Below are 20,318 nucleotides of genomic sequence, written 5' to 3'. Positions count from 1 at the left end.
TGAACCCGCCCGACGGGTCGCCTGAGCGCGACGGAGGGACGAAGCGGTTCGGCGGGCGGCAGAGCGGCTTGGAAGACGGAGCAACGTGGTCGTGCACCGGGGGACAGCTGAAGATGTGGTCGGCAGGCTGAGATCTCCAGGCCGAAGTCTTCGCCGGTCGAGCGACAGACGGTGCAAGTCCGTCAGGATCTTCGGCAGCGAGGTTGCAGCAGCCCGACGCTCTTCAGATCGGGACCTCGGCATGCACGCCCCAGATAAGCCTCGTGTTCCAGCCCGCTCTCCGAACTTTCCGCCGGACTCTCTTTTCTAATCGCGTTTAATCTTTCATTTGTTTATCCATCGCGTGTTAATTTTTGTATGTTCTGCTAGTGTAGTGTTTGCCGTATTTATTGTCGCGTATATTTTTCATTTGTGTAACGGATTTTTTTGTTAATTCGCGAGTGTTAATGGTTCCCACGTGGTGGGCTTAGTGTCGCGCGAGTGGCGTCAGGGCGTGTGCTGTGTGACCCGCACGCCTTCCGCGAGCTAGGACCCACTACTGGAAGTTTGCATGTTTTTTTTCCAATATGTCTCGGACATGATATTATTTTATTAAATTGAATGTGTGTGTTTTACGTCGCCTCCCGTCTCATGCCTCTGGTTCACGGTCGATCAGGCGTGGACCTTATCGCCGGTCAGCAGTCGAACCCTCACTAAACGCACGCGGGGTGGGTTTGTTGTCGCCCCATCCCCTCCGGTTCGGAGAGTGCGAATTACCCCACCATCAATCTTTGACATACCTGATCCTCCCTAGCTGCCTCCCCCTTTGCATAGCTCCAAAGGCTTTCTTTACTTCTTTCCGCGTTACTTGTGGAATTTCAAATTCCTCCGGACTATTCTCTCTTCCATTATCGTCGTGGGTGACACTGGTACTGTATAAATCTCTATAGAACTCCTCAGCCACTTGACCGATCTCATCCATATTAGTAATGATATTACCGGCCTTGTCTCTTAACGCATACATCTGATTCTTGCCTATTCCTTGTTTCTTCTTCACTGCTTTTAGGCTTCCTCCATTCCTGAGAGCATGTTCAATTCTATCCATATTATAGTTCCTTATGTCAGCTGTCTTACGCTTGTTCATAAACTTGGGAAGACCTGCCAATTCTACTCTAGGCGTAGGGTTAGACGCTTTCATACATTGGCGTTTCTTGATCAGATCTTTCGTTTCCTGCGATAGCTTACTGTTATCCTGTCTAACGGAGTTACCACCGACTTCTATTGCACACTCCTTAATGAGCCCCACAAGATTGTCGTTCATTGCTTCAACACTAAGGTCCTCTTCCTGTGTTAAAGCCGACTACCTGCTCTGTAGCTTGATCCAGAATTCCTCTATTTCCCCTCTTACCGCTAACTCATTGATTGGCTTCTTATGTACCAGTTTCTTCCACTCCCTCCTCAAGTGTAGGCTAATCCGAGTTCTTGCCATCCTATGGTCACTGCAGCGCACCTTACCGAGCACCTCCACATCTTGTATGATGCCAGGGTTAGCGCGGAGTATAAAGTCTATTTCATGTCTAGCCTCGTCATTCGGGCTCCTCCACGTCCACTTTCGACTATCCCGCTTGCGGAAGAAGGTATTCATTATCCGCATCTTATTCTGTTCTGCAAAGCCTGCTAATAACTCTCACCTGCTATTCCTAGTGCCTGTGCCATATTCCCCCACTTCTTTGTCTCCAGCCTGCTTCCTGCCTACCTTGGCATTTAAGTCGCCCATCAGTACAGTGTATTTTGTTTTGACCTTACCCATCGCCGATTCCACGTCTTCATTGAAGCTTTCGACTTCTTCATCGTCATGCCTGGATGTAGGGGCGTACACCTGTATGACCTTCAATTTGTACCTTTTATAAGGTTCACAACAAGACCTGCCACCCTCTTGGTAATGCTATGTGGTTCCTGTACGTTACCAGCTATATTCTTATTAATCAGGAATCCGACTCCTACTTCTCGCCTTTCCGGTAAGCCTCGGTAGCACAGGACGTGCCCGCATTTTAGCATTGTATATGCTTCATTTGTCCTCCTAACTTCACTCAGCCCTATTATATCCTATTTACTGCCCTCTAATTGCACGAATAGCACTGCTATACTCGCATCACTTGATAACGTTCTAGCGTTTAACGTTGCCAGGTTCAGATTCCAATGGCGGCCTGTCCGGATCCAGGGATTCTTAGCACCCTCTGCTGCGTTGGAGGTCTGACCACCGCCGTGGTCAGTTGCTCCGCAGATGCTGGGGACTGAGGGCCGGGGTTTGATTGTTGTGTTCATATTGGGGGTTGTGGCCAAGCACTGCAGCAGGGTGACGAATCCTGCTCTGGTGAGGGAGTGCGTTACCGGTTTTGGTCACCGGGATCAAGCCGCACTGCAAACCTGTTTGTGCAATTTTATCAACACGCGGATCTTCTTTTTTTTTTAGTCCGGTGGGAAATTGCGCGGCACCGGAATTTGAACCACGGTCTTCTTGCACGCCCCCGCACCTCTACGCCCCCGCTGCGACTTTTAACCTAACTATGGGTGGCTAAACGTCGACTAGATATACGGCAATCTTTTTAAGCGCCGGCTCAATTTAATTGAAACACCCCGCAGGACGTTTCATCTCTTAGGCAAAATAACAGCGACCAGAGTGGGGGCCTGATCAATGGCCATATACACAAGGAAGACAATTAGATAAAGCGGCTGATAGACGTACGCTCCCCTATTCTGAATGCGATGACTTGTGGCAGGCAAAAATTGACTACTGGATTGTGATCACCGTATAATTGCAATAAATTGCTGCGACGCACTAATGAGAGAGACACAGCGCCGCAAAGAGCCTATTTCCGGTAGTTATGCATGCATACACAGAGGCTCAAGTGTTCTCACTGATAATAAGAAGTATGTAAACACCGCACATGCCTTTCATTTATTACATATAAAGGCTGCGTTTTTTGTTTATTATGCTCTACTATCTGTTCATGGATGCTGTCGCAGAAGTAATACATTCATTCGTAAAACTGCGCTGCCCTTACTCTTGTGTTCCCTTTCCTTGCTTCTTCCTCTATGCGCTGTACAGAAGTTCGTAGGAGATGGGATATGACGTCATGTAGCGATGCGTGAGATATGAGAGCGGCTCCTGTTGAAACCCTCTTCTTTATCCTCGTCACCTGTGTTCTATTTACTTGCACCCAATGAACGGGGCACAAGGTCATCGCATTTAGTGCCAATCTAAATGCGGCTCTGAGGGCGCGCTGTAAACAAGGCAAGCCGTGCACTGCACGCTGTGGTTAGGCCGAATAATTGGGTCTCGGCACATGTTCCTGGCGCGCACGTTAAAACGAACTGTCACCCTAAATTCGTTACGTTCTCTCTAAGACCACACCCGTACACTCAAGAGCCAATGACCTCTTTTTGACCACTTTATTCCTCGGAGTGGAAATAGTGTAAACGAAACTTTCTCAGCATCTAATAGCCGAGGGGAAGCTAGAAACTCTCATGGCCTTCAGAATTTATCGCAAAATTTCTCTTTTTAATAAATTATTTTGATATGGAATAATGTGTTACCTTGATACATCCGTATGTTATATTGGTATTTTTGCTGTGGCTTGGGACAGACCGTATAAAACAGTGTTTCTTTAAACACATATTTCTTTTTAAGGAAAGGTTATAGACGTAGTAAATGCAAAGCTTTTGCGGAAGACTGTCCGGACCAGGTGGGCATACTTTCCTCTAAAAACTTTACTTTCGGAGACTACTCAAGAAAAATTTCCTAATCGACTGTTTGGCAAATTTCGGGCAGTAACAGTTAATATATCCTCATTTGTTAATCTTGAAGATAACTCTCACTTCGGAATATTCATCCGGGAAATTGAGCACTCAATCGAGGCAATATTGAAACTGAACGCGCCCCGCTCCTCTGTCTTAAGGAAATGCCCCGTGACGAAATGGAAGACGGAGTTTAAATGATGGCGCGTTGCGGCAGTTACTTGTCATACAACACGTGCCATATGAGTATCTGCCACGACTGGCACCGACGCTGACTTGCAAACTTCGTCATGTTTTTTGTCACGGGTAGTTTGCATGCGGTATGATAGCGGGCCAGTCTCTTCTGCGGTCCCCTAGCAGTAAGTTTTCATATTGCGTGCATTTAGCAATGAAATTCAACTATAATATTTTGAAATATCTATAATTATTAAGACTTCAAAAGAAGAAGAGCGTGCATTGAATTGGTACTCCTGCTAAATGTGCTACAGACATAACTGCCTTCAAAGCTCAAATGAAAAAATAACAGAACATTTTTGTCAATTATTCTTCTGAAATTATTACTGGTGAAGTATATACGTGTCACCTAGGAACTGTCGGAAAAAATAATGCATTACCACTGCGTTCACAGCCTTCTGTATGAAAAATCTGTACAGTCTTAAAAAAAAATAAATTCAGATGTTTCACGTGCTAAACCTACGATATGAATATCAGGCACGCTGAAATGGGGGAGTCCAACATAATATTTACCACCTGGTGTCCTTTAAAATGCAACCAATGCACGCTGCAGGGGTATTTTTCTATTTGGCTGCCACTGACAAATAAAGAAATACCCTATACGCTTCTCACGACTTCAAGTAAAACTTATACGCCGCATTGCGTCAGTAGCTATAACGCGGCGCGTCTATACAAGTAATAGCCTATTCGAGCTGCGGCCTTGGGGGTGGTGGAATATCAACATGGGGGTGTGCACGATAAAAAGTAAAAAAAGAAATACAGCTCGGCACGATAAAAAAAAAAAAGTTATACCGGTGGCTATGATACTCCCTCATGGAGTTCCCAGCGCAGCTGTTCAGGTGTTTCGAACTCGCGATATATTGCGGGCAAAGAATTGGATTCTGAACGGCAGAGTGCTCCCTGCGGTGGCGCTGTGCCCCTGCTCTGGCAGTTCCTTTAGCAGCAGCGGCAGACGAAGCATTTCCACCGGTTGCGTTGCTCATTGTTCAGAAAGAAAGCGCGATTACGGGAACGCGTGGCACTCGCCGATCGCATGCTCTAGCGGCGGTGGCACAGCAGGCGAAGCAGCGCATGCGCAGTGAGCCCGAAGCCCACGCCAGCGCTTTGTTTCCGCGCTCGCCACGCCTGGTAGCCGCTGACCCTTTTCTTTCCTTCTCACCCGTTGCCCATAAGCTCCTCCACTTTCCACCTGATGGTTGCGCTGCACCCTCTGCTCGGCTTTCCGCCTCGTGCCTCATCGCTCTCGCCGTTCTTTTTTTTTTTTTTTTGCCACCCCATTCTGTGCGTCGCATTGGCTTTATTCTCGGTTTATTCACTCGGTTACAAGAAACGCCGACGCTCGCCGCAGCAACATGCGCCTAAGAGCTGCGCTCTACTGATCTGGATGAAAAAGATCGATTCCTAGTGTAGTTCTAAGATGTCTGCAACGCTCATGTGACTTAATTTAACCTTAACCGCTAACGCGCGCCAAATGTGTGAAATGGGCAAGAAGACCTCGTAGCAATCGCCGAATTCTATCTGGCGCTTGCGACTTTGGGCTCCGTGTGTTGGACAATCGGACTGATCGGGCACGACTAGACCGACAATGATGGCGCGATTGTCCTCCACGCCTACCGGCATTGTAGAGGCCACGGTGAGAAGACTGCCTACGTCTTCCCTTTTTGCAAGGCTAAACGAAGACCTAATGGCCAAGGTACCGAGTGAGTGAGTGAGTGAGTGAGTGAGTGAGTGAGTGAGTGAGTGAGTGAGTGAGTGAGTGAGTGAGTGAGTGAGTGAGTGAGTGAGTGAGTGAGAGCGAGTGAGTGGCCGCCGACTTAGCCATTGCGCATTGGAATAGAAGCGACGAATATCGCGCAGACGAACGACTGCTAAGTGACACTTTTATACTCTGAATTGAGGCTAGCAATGTCAATGTGTGTTGTATGATAGTTCAAACTAGCGTAGTTTCTTGTGCTTCAAAAAGGGGGTGCTTCTATTCGTGCAGAAACTAGACAATACATGGAGCTACGAAGGTCGCTATCAACTTCTCAATGACCGGTTCTTTAGTCTGCGCTACAAGGAGCCAGTGTTAGAAGCGGTAGTCAGCACCTAAAGCCGGCCTTCGTTTTTATGCACATTCGTTGCACCGCCGGTCTAGTTCTACTGAACGGCACATTAGGGCCTCTCCTACAACAAAAGCACAGAGGCAGCGCGAACGGCTACCCGAGGTAAGTGCTGTTCGCCTACAATCTCCTCGTTAGCAACACTGTTATGTCACTGTTGTCTTCCAATGTAAAGAGGCAGCCTTTCTCGCAGAATTCTAAACAACACATTACTTTTATTCTATTTATTGTATAAGTGGCTAAAATGTGATTCCGTCTCCGCCAAATTATGCATCGGAAAAATCGACTGTCATCCAAATCTACCAATAAATTATTCCAGCAACTTGTTCTTTCATGAAGCTTTTATTTCGCTTTCACAAAGGAAGATATGAATGGTGTGAAATTTTGGATACGCTGTTGATTTACGTGACGCCACCTAGCACACTATGAAAAACCAATGTCTATTCTGCGTCTGTGACGGTGGCAAGACCTATGAAACAATGTGTTTCTTATATTTTTGACCATGGTGTTCTTGTCAGCCACTCTCGACGGGTGCCATCGCAATTGCAAAAACGCGGTGCTGTATTCTGCTAGCGATAAGCGAGCTGTGGAAGCGATGATATCGGAGGCCATTTTCTCGAGCGATAACTTTCGAGAGTATTATCAATTTCGAGAGGTTTTCGTGTGCACACAATGCAGACGCCTCGGCGTCTAAGGGCTGCAGCAATGCAAGCAGACTGTCGAGTATGCGGTCTTGGCAATGCGTTAAAAACGCCGCTGCCCTTAAACGCTGACATGTCATCTGCGGAGTCATGCAAAACTTCACCAAACTTAAAATATCGGCAAACATAATTGAAAGAAAATACCACTCCCCGCGTACAATTATCACTGCGCCGTAGCTTTTAAGAAAACGTGAACTATGATAAAATCGGAGTTCGCCCGCCAACATAACATTTTGGGGCCACACAGGTGGCACGCGAGGCCCTCTAGCCTCCACGCGGTAGCCGCGCATACGCCGTCACTGCCAAGACATCACTGTGGTCGCAACGGCGGGAATAAACCTCACTTTCTCCCATACTTGGTAGCGCAACCGAAGCATCTGGAGTACAGAAAGGTGAGGCCGTGTCACCAGTCTGCTCAATGTTAGCCGGAGGACCTTGCATGTCTGATATACAGAAAATGCGCCCTTCAACTGTTCTGCTTCCGAGTTCGTCAATGGTCCTTAGAATGCCTGGCAAGACATTTTTCAGATGACACAGCCACCGGGCACCGGAAGCCGCATCCCTGGTGTGCCAGTCTTCACGTTTACTTACCATGCTTGAAACCTTTACCCCGATCCTTTGACCGCTACACAGCCCTATTTTTACTCGGGCGGGCGCTAGCAATACTTTCGCACTGGATGTTAATAGCCACAGGTAACGGCCTCATTACAGGCAGAACCTTCAAGTATGTCCATGTTAGTACCATGATTTACGCTGGAGCGGCCTTCTCCCCACTAGTCGCGCAGGCCTAAAAATATTCTAAGTGCTGTCTTGGGCCACTGACATGGGCCTTTGATAGCGTTACCACCAGGATGACGACATTTTACCCACCAGCAGGGTGTACGATTTGGTAAGCTAGCTAGGTTACATGGCTGCCGCCCCGAATGAACCATTTTGAATTGTGCTGTGTCTTTCACTACTAATACAGACACTTATTCTAACAATATCTTTCCAGTGTGACCTAAGTACTCTTCGAATTATTTGAAGCAACATCATCTTTTACATAAGTATATTCAGCAGGTTATTAAATATATTATAGACGTAAGCCAGTCTATATCGACGTAAGCCAGCCCTTGGGAACGCATGCACGGGATACATACAGGGGTTTGAGGTAACCAGCTACCCTGTAAAAGTACAAATTAGCCTTAAATTGCTTCAGTGCCGAAATAAACGAATTCTTTACATACTTCGCCATCTCATTTTTATTTGACAAAGGGTTCGACCTGTTCTTCTTTTTTGCTTAATTTATCACAGATAGCGATACCAATTTCAGCAATGCGCTATCATCTAGCGGCCTCAAATTTTTTTCTGCAACGTACATTAAGGATCATTTACTTTAGAAAAAGAAGACCAATTATTGTATAAGGATGATACACTGAATCTTTTTGATTACATGCATTCATACCCATCAGCAGTTTTTAAATTATTTGGGTGCACACTATGAGTCTTTTTTTTTTACTTTTCTTCAGCAGTGCCGCAAAGCCCAATAATGACGAGCACTCACCATAAAAGCTTTTATAGCTCAGGATTACAAAAGAAAGACAAGGAGTGATTCACCTCAAAATCAGACCATCTAACCTAGATTTGAATATGTGTGGTGTCTAATTCGCTATATAATACCTCAATTCTATATCGTTGCGAAATCCTGACAAAAATTAGCGTTTTGTCACTTTGTCACTCCGAAGAAATTTCTGGTTAGCTTTTCTGAATGTGAGATGACATTAAAATTAATAACATAGGATCAGGCTGTCTCACTCATTGGTTCTCTTTTGGTGCCTCGGTGCATATGCATTCACTGGCCCATTCGATCTGGCATTGAATGAACATTGACTAAATCTATTGTTTATGGATTACAAACTGTAATTGGGATCCACCAACGGATATGCCCTCTGTGTTATAAAAGAGGCTAACTAGTTCGAAATAATATCTTTTGCTCTCCTATCATTGGAATGGATTACAAGTAACAATGCGTTCTCTTACCTGTAACTGCCACCATTCACGATGTGGCCAAATTATTTTCGGGTACTGCTTGAGCTGAGGGAGTTATGAAATAAAATACGGGGTTTTAAGTGCCAAAACTAAGACATAATTGTGAGGCAAGCCGAAGCGGAGGACTCCGGAATAATTTTCACAATCTGGGGATCTTTATAACACGCACGCAATGCAAGGCAAACGGGCATTATTGCATTGCGCCCCCGTCGAAAAGCAGCCGCCGCGTTGGGACTTCATTCCGCGATCTCGTGCTGAGCAGTTTAATGCCATAGCCGCTAAGCCACCTGGGCGGGTCGGAACAAGATATGAGCAAGCGCTTCCATACTGTCATTAAAGAAAAAAAAAGTGAGTAACACAGTCATGGATGCTCATAGACACCACCATTGAGTTATCTGGAAGCAATTGCGGAGAATGAAGCTTGAGAATTAAGTCGAACTGTGGAATGCTATTTTTTTCGTGTTCTACTTGTTTTCCATTTTTTTCTAATTACGCTTTTGTTATACAAGCCCCATGATCCTACACATAGCAACCGAGTGCGATGAGCTCTTACCTAGCTTGTTCAGGCCGCAGTCGCGAGAGCTATGCGATTCTCACCGGTGCGAAGGAAAGTGATGACAGCCAGAAACACGTGTCTCGACAAAAGAAAGCCTCTTCAGAATACCGAGGCAGGCACCCGCACGTGACAAAGGAGCCTTATTTGCGGCGCTTTAATCTGGCACTGTCGCCCGACCCTTTTATCGCCAATAGGCGAGGCCGCAGTTAAAACCGAGCCGCCTGTCACCACCAACGATAGCGCAGAACATGAAAACAATATTTGCACCTTCTCACAAGGGATGACGCGCAGGGCGAGATAAGCTGCGTGGTCACGGTGGCGTCAACATCGCGATAAGCTTCGGCGACGAATCATCCGTGCTTCAGCTAAGAATGCAGGCCACTAGTGACGTCATCACCTTTTTTGGGGAAAAAAAAAGACTCGGTGTTTCAGTGTTGCCCACGGTGGCATGTCCAACCATATTTTATGTAACACATGCAGTTTAAGCCTGGTCTGCGCATATGTACTTAAACTTGATTCCTATGAGCATCAGTCAATTGAACGATGAAACAATGAATGCCCGATAAGAGCCGCAGTCATTTCGCAAAAATGTCAGAAGTACGCGTCTAGCCGATTAGAAATACGAAAAAAAAAGAACACCGCTTTGTCGTTACCCTCTGTTCGGCACTTGCAAAATTCGTCACGCCTGCCCGAGGCAACATTTTCCCAAATAATTTACATTGCATAGTTTTTGATAATAATAAAGGGCTGCAAAATTTGTAACCAGCTTTAGCAACATGTTAGAGTAGAGATTGGCAGCCAGCAGCAAATGGAACATGAAAACCAGTGATGTTTTCTAGCCAACGATTATCGGTAAGGCAGACGAGCGACAATCCGTACATCGTTGCCAAGATCTAGCCCGTGCTCAATCGTGTTACACACACATTGCAATCAACCCTGCTTTTTAGAGTCGCCACCAGATAACCGCAAGGGCTACTTAGTTTGTATAGCGTCCTCCATTGAATACACCGTCGCGGGCTTGAGCTGCTTGTGTTTTTCTGGGACATGCCTAACGTAAAGGTAAGTAAAAAAAAAAAAGAAGCTGCCCCTGTAGCGAGCTACGGGCTGCAGCTGAAAAGCGCTACTTCTTCAGAATTACTCTATACACCGGGAACAAAGCGTCTCTCATAAATATTTTGTTTTTTCGATGTATTAGACGTGACCCGTCGACAAATCGGAATCTAAGTTAAATGGAGTACTGTCTCTCTCTTTGCCTACAGTAGCGGTATATTCCAAGCCTATTCGGGCGTTCTTGGGCACGAACATGTTGAACATGAGTTTTAGATGCGTTGTGCTTCTAGAAGTTCGCATAGAGGCCACTTTGTTTTCCGGATGAAGGTTTCAGGGTAGTCTATAGAGAAGCAATCATAAACCCATCAATGATATACACATTCCGCTTGAGCTGTTATAACCAGTTGATTTTTTTTCAGTGTGTGTGATAAGGTATATCAATAAAATAAAGGCGAGACTTTATTCTCTTTGAGAATGGAGTGATCTACAATTATCTGCAGCTACGAAAACCTAGAAGATGAAACTTAAAAAAAAATGGCGTGTCACACCTTACGAGTACGTGATGTTTTTGCGACAATACAGATTATGTAAACAATACCAAACTTCTAAGAACCTGCATAAGATGCGTGGACGCAAAAAAAGCTAATTTGTTTCTCATGCGTGTACATCACCTGTAAATTCCGTATGCTCTCAATTTACGCTTAAACACAGGAATTATTAAAAGGTGGTGGACGCGATATGGCGATGGCCAGTAGGAAGGCCAATAAGTAACATAGTAATCGTAGCCTGCGACTTCAGAAAATCACTACTAAGGGCGCGCAAAGCAACTGCCTCCATTCTCCTCAACCATTATCTGGAGCCATTCTCCAACAAATGTAACCTACGTAGTACTGTCTTTCATGCCTCACTCCTAAATATAAAAAAATGGTAGGCATCCAAACTCAGATGCAGAAACATATTATAATTAAAAAAATAATGATGCAGTTTTATTTTCAACGATTGTAAGTATACATGTCTCTTTAATTCTTTTTTCTTTGTTTTAAACAGACAAGTGCGCATTTTTTCGTTATATACCAAAAGGTAATTTATTTGTAGCGTCGTCTATAGACCAGTGCTTATAGCACTGTGCACGTCTGCATACATGCTGTGGCAGAAAGTGTCGTCTGGTTTCGCTTTCGCTAGCTGCTAAGAGCACTTTTTGGGCCCTTCGCATTTCTTGTGTGCCTGTTAGTGTCTTCATGGGTATCGCCATTTCAGTTTTAAATGAGCCAATGCACAAATGCGGAGGCAAAATGTGTGCTCGAGTCCAGACATACCTGCGTCGGACCTCTAGTTGCCATTCATGCGCAAATCATGAGGATGAATAGGGTTCGCTGCGCGAACACTTTGATGTGTGTGTTTTGAATAACCCATGCGTTTCTTGGTTACAACCCCATACTAAGGAGAAGCCAGAGGTTAATAGGAAACAATAACAAACGCTTTGCTGGATACGGCTACAAATGCGATAAATTCCCGGCTCGTGTCTCACTTTAGAAGTTGCCCCTCTACTCACCAATGTGATTTCTTTTTTTTGCAGTTGCACTCGAAGTCGTTGTAAACCAGCTACTAAAAACAGTCCGGTAAGACGTCCTCTGGCCGCCTGCATTGGACAACTTGCCTTCAGTAAACGTTATGCTATACGCACGACTTCGTGTAAATCGAACATGGTGATGCATTGTCTTAACATGCTCTACTTAGGACGTCGATGACTGAAATGCTGCGAGCACCACGCACATTATGTTTAATTTTGCCTTTTGCCATCGCGAACACTAAAGCGGCAGTTGGTGACATACCTGCAACGTAGACAGGGAATTGTTATGGGATGTTCTTTTAACACGAAGGCATTTGGTGCAATTTGGTGCAGCTGCTGAGATATATGTATGTAGAAACAACTAAATACGAGTTCTTTGGGGAACTCGGGAAAGTAGCGAAGTGGTGAGAATTCACGAAGGACTGAAGCAACGATGCCCTCTACCTGCATTGTTATTCACGGTTTATGTTAAGGGCATGTAAGGACGGCTGGCAAACATCAAAGTATGGTTTGATTTATTCTACATGCGCAATGGGCAGATGGTGTAGCAGAGACTTCCTGGACTGAGGTATGCGGACGAGTTATTTCTACTAGGGGACCGTAAAATAGATTACTTACGATACGAATATCTGCGGCAACGCAGCGGCAAATCTAGGCTTGAAGTTTAGCCCAGAGAAATCTCGAACTACGATCTTTAGTGAAGAGACGAGTAATTATGTGGTGTCAATTCAACAGCAAGTCATACCCATAGTCAAGCAATATCAATATACCTAAACGAAGGAAAGACTTACTAAGGCACCCATCAGGAGAATCTGCAAATAAAGGGGAAGCGGAAAACTGCAATAATGAAACGCAGAGCACTGCGACGCCATTTAAGTATGAGGTGGAGCGGGGAATCAGAAAAACAGCAGTGGTGCAGCGCAAACGCTCGCAAACGCAATTCTATGCTAAAGATTGGATATCTCGTTGGGTGCTGGAAGTTAACCAACAATCGGTAGGCCCTTAGGCTCGGGGAACCCACGGCAAAACCACAAATGCGGCAATGCGGGGTGACATAGGTTGCAACTTTCTTGAAGTTACAGAAGCACAAGAGCAAAATTAGAATTGAATAAATACTCAGGAACATGTACGAAAATAAATAGGCAGCTAAACTGCACAATATCTGCACTTGAAAAGCATGGACACGCAATGGAGGAAGCGGTCACGAAATTTACCAACCATGTAAAGGGTAACTGAACCTGTAAATAGACAAGCAGGAATCATCAGAAACAAAGTGAGAAAAACAGAGACAGTTGATTGGACGCATAGAGAGGAAACAAAGAAGCCCATGGAGATTTACAAGAATGAAAACAAATAGGATAAAACAAAGGGCAGTGCCTTGCTGTTTGAGACTTGAGCCGGTTGCGTAAGGACAAAAACAAACCGGAGTGAATATTTGGAACTATATGAGGCATGCGTATGCTGCAGCAAAAAGCCGGAGACAACTCGGAACATCCTAATGGAATGCGAAGGAATTCCCCAAGTGAGAAGCGTAGAGAACGTACGCCTTCCATAAGCGCCTGGGTTTAAAGTGACTGGAAGCATCAGTCAGTCAGCAGTCGAGAAAAGCAAGCGACGTTTAGAGTATTGGTGTACAAAAAGAAGGGAAGTGGGTGATACGACCGGATCTCTTACAGTCATAGCTAGCGGTACAAAGTATATTTGGGCGCAAAGAAAAAAAGATGAAGGAAATCTATGAATATGCTAGACAAAAACATGTATCGAATATCTGAGTAAATCAAGCAGGCTAGCTGAGTATTTCTCATCCCCCCCCTCCCCCGTTTCAAAGGGGAGGGCGAAAAATTATTACCATCATCATCATCATCATCATCAATGGTGAAGTCGAATAGCGCCTGAGGAGGACAACAATAGGCGCAGATTGTGCTACGTAAAGCGGTACACGATACCACAGAACATTGCACTATTGCACATGTTACTCAATCACAAGCTCCCCATTCGTCAGTTCTTTCAAATTCAAATTACATTTCAGGTACTGAACATGTTAGCGTTTGAACGGCTTGCATCTTACAACTTCTGAAAATACACACGTCACAAAATATTCACACTTTGACTTTGCATACAGATTAGTCTATATCAAATGTATATTTCATTCTTGCTTACTACAAGATTGCGTTATTGCAACGCTTCTAGTGACTTTTTTTGTGGTTGACCAGACGTACGCATTGCAACTAAATGACACGGACGCTTCTTTTAATGCGTCCGCGCTCAATATGACTGACAGATCGCCATCAGTTGCTCCAGTTTCACCAAGGCATCATTCTCTGCACCTTCTTCACCGTTCTCATAAACGTATGTGTTTGTTTATAATGCCTAGGTTATGTTTCATACTTTGCCTGTTTACAAGTGTGTGACCAAGTCAACATCTACTGAAGTTCACTCAACAATAAATTTACTTCGTTCTTGCCTTTCCTGTAAAGATAGGACGAGAGGAGGGCTGAGTGAGTTGTAAACTTCGTATTTAGATATTATTTCAGGAAAAGAAAAGTCTGCTACGGTTATGTGCTCCACTACGTAATAACTCATATTTCTTAATGTACTTGCAGGTATGCAACAAATGGTAAGTCACGGCGTCTTCTTTAGGATGCGCAACCCTGCGTAACTACAAGGTACGATTCGTTTTGGGTAGTTCTAGTGTTCTACTAATTTTTGCTGCTTAACACTGATATGTAAGGGTGTATCAACTGCTTAGTAAGCGAAGTAGCCTTCTTGCATAAGTTATATACTTCAGAATATTGACTCTGCAGTTGGGCATCTCATCAGCTGCAGTTATTACACTGTCTGATTCTGCTGACTTTGGGGAAATTACAGATTTAAACTAGAACAAACATGACGTAAATATATTTTTGCTTATGTAAGGTAAAAGAAGCGGAGTTGAGCTGTGCACCTAATGCGAATCGCAGACACATGATGGTTGAATCGGGTAGCTTAATGAATTTCAAGAACGGGAAGTTTAGTCACGGAGAACGAAAAATTGGGTGGATGCGTGGATGTTAAAAATTCGTAAGCAAAAACTGCGTTTGTTTACCACAGGTTAAGACGTGTCTGAAAGCGATGGGAGAGGCGTTCACCCTGAAATTGAACATCCGGCACTCTCATTAGCATGAGGGTCGCGTATGTTAGGAAAGTAGCCTTTCCTATTTTTGCGCTGAATTCTCCTGCTCTCTTCCCACGACCTGCGCCCTGAGTAACAAGAACGTGAGTTATTTCAGAATATGTCTTTCTGATTGGATTCATTTATTGCATTGCAGCACCATCTGATAGCAGCAGCGCAGTCGTAACAAAGCTGCACCAGCTGAAAGCCAAGTCGCATCAACTGCGAGACCAAAGAAAAAGAACCGCAAGGCGGCCGCAATAACAACGCAAGATGCTTTCTGCCCCTGGGATACTTGAGGTCCTACGCATGCATGTGTCTCCTGCCGCTAGTGCACTTGTTGCGGCTTAGCTTAAATTTAATAGTATGAGCCGTTATGGTCGCTGGTGCTGCAGCCAGAACAAAGCCCTGGCTTTAGGTCTTCATTTTGGGGGCCCAAGAGGCTATAGATACTGCAGAAGACTGCTGAACTTGTCATCACCAAGGTCGCTACAGCTGTGGTTTCAGCGTGCGTCACATAGAGTACGGACCTACCCAGAAATACCTGAACAAGTAAAGAGATGGGCAACTTCTTTCTCGCAAGCCGAGAGGGCCTGCGCTATTGTTATTTACGAAGTGCATGTGAAAAGGAGCTGTCGTATTATCCTTTATGCGATAGATTTGTAGGTCTCGAAGAGTACGTTAATAATGTTCAAGGTGAAAGCTTCGCAAACGAAGCTCTTGCATTTACGAAAAAAAAGGAATAAAGAAATCGTGGAAGCAGCCGCTTGGCTATTTTTTATGCAAGCATGAGAACACCAGCCAACGTATGGAAGTAGACCTCCTTTTTTAATATTATAGCAATATCGTAGGCGCTGGTCTTGAGTCAGTGGCAGTAGTGTGCGATCAAGGCAGCCAGAATATGTCACTATTTTATGAATTTGCAATCACAGAAGGTCCTTATGTTCAGAAGAATGGAAGGTGTCTTTTTTATTCGTGATGTTCGACACCTTCTGAAGTGCCTCAGAAAGATGTTCTTTACTTCTAACTTTAAGGTAGAGGTTTGTGTTATCAACAGCTTATGCATCAAAGATGCCAATGAAAAGGACCGGCAACATGAAGTACGCTCAACACTGAGGCTCAGCAACACACTTTTTAGTTCACCCTTTTTGTTAAATATAGGTGTCAAGTTACGAGTACAAGTCTTGTGTAAACAGTATGCTGTCGCAATGTGTATTTTTTTTTTGTTTTCCAGCAACTACAAGCCGCTGCCACTCCTACTACAAGCTTTCTGAAAAGACTAGATCGCCTCTTTGGTTCCTTAAACAGCTTCCATAGACAGGCAAAAATACCATACACTTCATCGATGAACTGTGAGTTTGTGGGTACAGACTTTTTTAGGGAGTGCCTGTCTGAGTTTGAGAGCCGGGAAGTACCGGCATGCAGAACGGAAACATGCTGCGTTCGTTGATTCTGCTTAACAATGAGGCCTGTTATTATGCTGGGCGATTACCTTTCAGCTAACTACGGATTTTTTCTATAACTTAATTCGTAATTTGAAGAAAGACGCGCTCGAGAAGGCTTTCTGCGTAATACGGTACAACTTGGGAGCAAGTGCGAACGCGACAGCTCGTCAGTTTCAGGCAGCTTCCCGGTACCTCTTGGTCACTTTAGGCTGTCATAAAAAATTGCGCTGAGCACGTGGTTGGCCTTCTAGCTGCCCCTCCTGCTGCCTTAGTCTACCAATTCGCATAAGTAGCACGGTTCTGTCAATAACACCTGATGATTCAGTTTCTGTAGGGTCTGTTGACTTGGCAGAGAATATGGTTTACTATGCCGTATGGCTAGCAATTAAATATTTTAAGACTGACTGACGTGTAGTTAGAGTATCCCGAATATGCAGTTTAAAAGTAGAAAATTCTTCTTTTTCTGACACAATTAGCCTAGTGCTGCTTTATCTCTATGTCTATCTCACTTAGACTATATCAGATAGACCATACAGACGCAACACAAATTTTAGATATAGTCTTGTTCGTGCGAAACTAAGGAAAAAGACGAAGTTGGTAAGCGGCCCCTGTGGCCGCCCTAGCTGCTCTACATGCAAACACATTCAATCTTCGACTACAGTAAAAGGTACACCGTCGAATTACGCACACAAGGCAACTTCGGCTTTCACCTGCACATCAAGCAACGTAGTCTACTGTCTAGAATGCGCGGCTTGTAGCAAGCAATACATAGGTGAGACTGGACAACAAATTCATACAAGACTCAAAGGTCACCGCGCGGACATAAAACACAATTTACCTAAAGCAGTAGCCAGTCACTTTAATGAACATGGTCATGTATTTGACAAAGCAAGGCTCTATACACTACAAACAAATTTCTGTTCACCTCGCGAAAGGAAATATACGGAATCTACCGCATGCACAAGTTTAACTGCCTACACCCGACGCGAATAAATTTCGCACGTGGCAACTTAGAATCATTAAAAGCGGTAACTTAAATCTGAAATTCTCATATCATCAACCAAGACACAAAACACATTATGCCAACAGCTAACCTTAATTCTTAACCTCACCTATTCCTCTATTTCGAAAATTTTTTCCTGCCTTCTACACAGTTTAATGTACTCTTTCATGTTATTACGTTTATATCAACTGTACGTCCCCCTTTTCCCATATACATCTGCTCCCGCCCGCTTCGGCGCACGTCACCTTCCTATTTGCTATTCCGCTATCGGCCCCCTCCCCCTCTCTTTTTTCCTTTTTTGACGGTATTTTATTATGATTTTTGAAACACCCTCACCAACACATCCCGAAGTCCCAGACGCCAGCATACCTTTTTCGGCAGCTCAGCCACAAAGGGTATCGCCATTTCTGTATGCCGCCGTAACGACACCTACGTTGAGCTACTGGGCCCAACGTCCCTTGAAAGACCACGCCGCTGCCTGCCAGTTACGTTGCACACAGACTCCTTGTCGCCATTTTAACTACTTCAAAATTACTAGACGCATTGCTGCTATGCTGCTCAAGTCACTCTTTGAACTGATGTTTTTCTTTTTTATTTTGGGGGGGGGGGGGTCTTTTGTGTTACTCGTGCGCTGACCGCCTGACCGACTCTTCTAATGCCACAAAAAAACATGCCGCCAATGACACCCCTGAATGCTCCCTAACCTCTCGCTTCCCCAACGCGCTTCCATGTCCCCCTTCTTTTCTTTTTTTTTGTTGTTCCTTTCCTTCCTCTTGGTGTCCCCCCCCCCCCCGTTGTTTCTCTCTCCTTTTCTTTTCCCCGCCTTCCCAGTCTCCCGCTCTTGTCCCTTCGTCTTGGGAACGACGCTCACATACGTCAGGCGACAGCGCTCATTACCTTTGAAATCTCTCCCTTTATAAACAACCGCCACTGACCAAAGCTGCACGTAACGTCACTGCAGTAACCCTTTAAAACTCACATGCCGAGGATACGAGGCACCTTTTACGAAGATAGGTCCTCCTATCGAAACGTTGGCCAGCCTTTCTGAGGCACCTTATCCCTGTTTACAAACGTTACGCCACAGTCACTTAGACTTTGGAAGCCTTAAAGTTCATTCTTCCTGTTTCACACGTTTCGCAAAAGCTTGTGAGGAAACTTTTAATCATATGTAGAAAGGCTTCACCAGTCTAACTAAGTAGGGCATACTCTATGTACAGTAGTTCAGAAGCTCCTGACTGTGAGCAATCAAAATGTCTATGATGAGCGCTTGTCTTTGTTTGCCAGAGTCAAGTTGCTCTGGTATGCAAGAAAGCCAAATGCTACACTAGCTGAGGCGGCTACACGGCACAAGTCAAGACAAGAAGCGGAAAGGCTGTGCACGTGATTTGTTTAATGTTTTCGTTGCGTAAGATGATATAGTGAGCGAAAAAGCTGAGCATGTGGAGTTTTGAGCACAAATTTCTGATATTCTTTGTTCTAATGTAGCCCTGTGGCCATGAAAGACCTCCTAATGGAGGCCTCAAGATTTACACCGCCTCGTCTTTAACATGTACACCGTAAAATGACGAGAGCGTATTTGCTACTGGCCTTTGGTCACTAAGGTCAAGATTCTATTCCACGAATTTCAAATCAGCAGCAGGGCACCTTGGCCTATACAGTGGGTAAAACTTTGCGATGTACCAAGGTGGCATCAGACAAGTGGCAAAATATTGCTTGAAGGGCTACTGAATTTATTGTTAATCCACAATCGCTATATTAAGAGTCATATTGGAACACAGCAGGTGTTACATGTGTTCATTGTGAACAGTGATATAGGCCAGCATGAACAAACCCCATTTTGCTAAAACAAAGTGAGGGACAACTTTGCTGACGCATTTTCGAAGCATGCGAAATCAATACTTGCACGTTGTCTTTGAAAACACCCTTTTCTTAAATAGGATGGTATGCACTATAGAACGTTCCTCTGATGTACGTTGCTATTGATGTACCAAGGTTTCTTATGCTGCTTGTAACCTTAGAAACTATAGGTTCTAAGGTTACAAGCTGAATGTTCTAAGGTTCTAAGCTGAAAGGAGGTACAGGAGCACGAAGTCAATTCTTGACCTCAGAGAAGCTCGGCGCATGCAAAAGAAGATCAAACGCCGAATGGATATGCTAGCGGATCAAAGATGGAAATGTTTTTGCGACTCACTAGACCCCCGCAAGCCATTGTCCTGTGTGTGGCGTACCCTACGGGGTCTTTGCTCAAGTCCCCAGCAACGACACCCATACAACGCCTTTGCTCTCTATCAAAACCGCCGTGAGATAGACGTCGCAGAGGAATTTTGTGCGAACGTCGCCGGCGGCACAGTTTTAGTCCCTGACATGGCTCTAGGCAAGATCCCCGGCCCACGAGATGCAAGTATGGACGCTCCATTCTCTATGGAAGAGTTAGAAGCTGCTATGGCGCTCTGTAAGTGTTCGTCTTCACCAGGGCCCGATGGCATAACATATACTGCTTTGCGCCACCTAGGCAGAGAAGCACGAAGAGAACTCCTGAGCCTTTTTAATAGTTCATGGCAAGATGGTGTCGTCCTACAGGAATGGAAACGCAGCCGCCTGGTACCGCTTCTAAAAGCAGGAAAGTCACCGCTCGAACTGGCATCCTATAGGCCTATAGCTCTTGCCAGCTGCGTCGGGAAGCTCATGGAACGTATGATCC

At 44.9% G+C, this 20,318-nt stretch overlaps 1 protein-coding gene across 6 annotated transcripts in view; it reads right to left on the bottom strand.

Annotated features, from left to right (window-relative positions):
* LOC126522256 (uncharacterized) overlaps positions 1-9,558 on the bottom strand; it is a 30,195-nt gene extending 20,637 nt beyond the window's left edge. For 2 of the 6 annotated variants that reach the window (XM_055066302.2, XM_055066303.2), the window contains exons 1-2: positions 9,396-9,558; positions 8,834-8,887 (exon numbers count right to left, since the gene is read on the bottom strand). The gene's annotated coding sequence lies outside the window, so the exon portion shown is untranslated. The remainder of the gene's footprint in view (positions 1-8,833; positions 8,888-9,395) is intronic. The other 4 variants (XM_050170981.3, XM_050170983.3, XM_050170980.3 and 1 more) reach the window with 3 other exon arrangements.
* Positions 9,559-20,318: the final 10,760 nt, after the last annotated feature.

Source organism: Dermacentor andersoni, chromosome 6, assembly GCF_023375885.2.
Source record: "Dermacentor andersoni chromosome 6, qqDerAnde1_hic_scaffold, whole genome shotgun sequence".
Taxonomy (NCBI): domain Eukaryota; kingdom Metazoa; phylum Arthropoda; class Arachnida; order Ixodida; family Ixodidae; genus Dermacentor; species Dermacentor andersoni.
Note: the sequence above shows the minus strand (reverse complement) of the source record. Positions and strands in the feature narration are given on the sequence as shown.